We start from the raw sequence: 1,431 nt of genomic DNA on the forward strand, positions 1-1,431 counted from the left end.
TGGTGGGAGTCCAGTGCCTTAATCACCATACCACCTGCTGACACCTGCTCACTGTTTTTATAAATTTCATCTCTTTGCTGAGAATTCTTATCTGTTCATTCATTTTGACAAAGCTTTCTATTAAATCCTTGAATATTTCTCTAAGAGCTGTTTTAGAGTTCTTGTTTATAACCTGACATCTGGATATACTAACTTCCTGGGTAGAAAAAAGAGTGACTTAAATGGGAACAAGGAAAGCTACTGAGGCCATAGAGATGTTTTTCCTTTGTTTTTGTTAGAGGGCATGTGTGTTTGCCAAAGAGATACAGAGAGAGAGGAGAAAGTACCCCCTGTGGGGAATGGTCGTGCTGCAATCTCTCTCCTCCATTTGGCCCTCCTTTTGGGATTCTGGGCATGACACACACATGCCTGGGGTGTTACTTGGCCTCCAGGTCCGAGACTTGAGCCATGCAGTTGGCCAGGTGAGATCTGATTGCCTTATCCACCAGGCCATGAAGCCAAGCCAAGATGTTCCCTATCTTAATCAAGGTGATTGTTAAACTTGTCTACATGTATACCAAACCCAATAAAATGTACACTTACATCACATGTTTTACTTCATGTAAATTTTGCCTCAATTAAAAATGTATTATAGGGGCTGGAATCAGCAGATGGCTCACTGGTTACATTGCTGGACTCCCATGTAGTTAACCATGATTCGAGTTCCAGACCCAGCGGTTTAAAACTCATGCTGACTGCGTGTGTGTGCGTGCTCAAAATCCCAAGAGGAGAATGGAGACGGGATTGCAATGTGGCCATCCCCCCGGGGGGTGATTTCTTGCTTTCTGTCTCTCTATCTCTCTGGTGAGTGCACGTGGCCTACAGAAAAAATCTCTCAAAAAAAGAAAATGTATTATAGGGGTTAGCAGGTGGCATGGTAGTTAAGGTGTTGGACTCCCACAAGGCCAACTGTGGTTCAAGTCCAGACCTGGCAGCTTGCTTTCTCACTTTTCCTCTCTCTCTCTCTGTCTCTGTCCAGTCAAATGAAAAGATAATAATAAATAGAATTAAATAAGGTGATTATTTTTCAAATAAAAATGTATTATAAAGGCTTTTTAAAATCTCCCTAAACAAAAGAAGCTTAATCTTTTTTTTTTTTAAATGGGCAACATCTAGTCCCATGGTAATGACATTGAGAAGCTACTGGCATAGGAATTACGATTGCAACTATCTAGTTATTTCATCATCAGAACAGAATCTGATGATGTCATCATTCACAGAAGACTGGAATAATAAACATGCAAACTGGAGATTGTCAGAGAACCAATACTGGATATCTGATTCATGATTTTTCAAGTGTTTTAAAATGTCCAGCTTCAAAACTGTCTGTCCTCATAAGATTCTCCACCTCTTATCAAATTGTTATTTAAATGTCAAGAGTTTTTAATGAAG

This window comes from Tupaia chinensis, unplaced genomic scaffold (assembly GCF_000334495.1).
Source record: "Tupaia chinensis unplaced genomic scaffold, TupChi_1.0 Scaffold000289_1, whole genome shotgun sequence".
Lineage (NCBI taxonomy): Eukaryota > Metazoa > Chordata > Mammalia > Scandentia > Tupaiidae > Tupaia > Tupaia belangeri.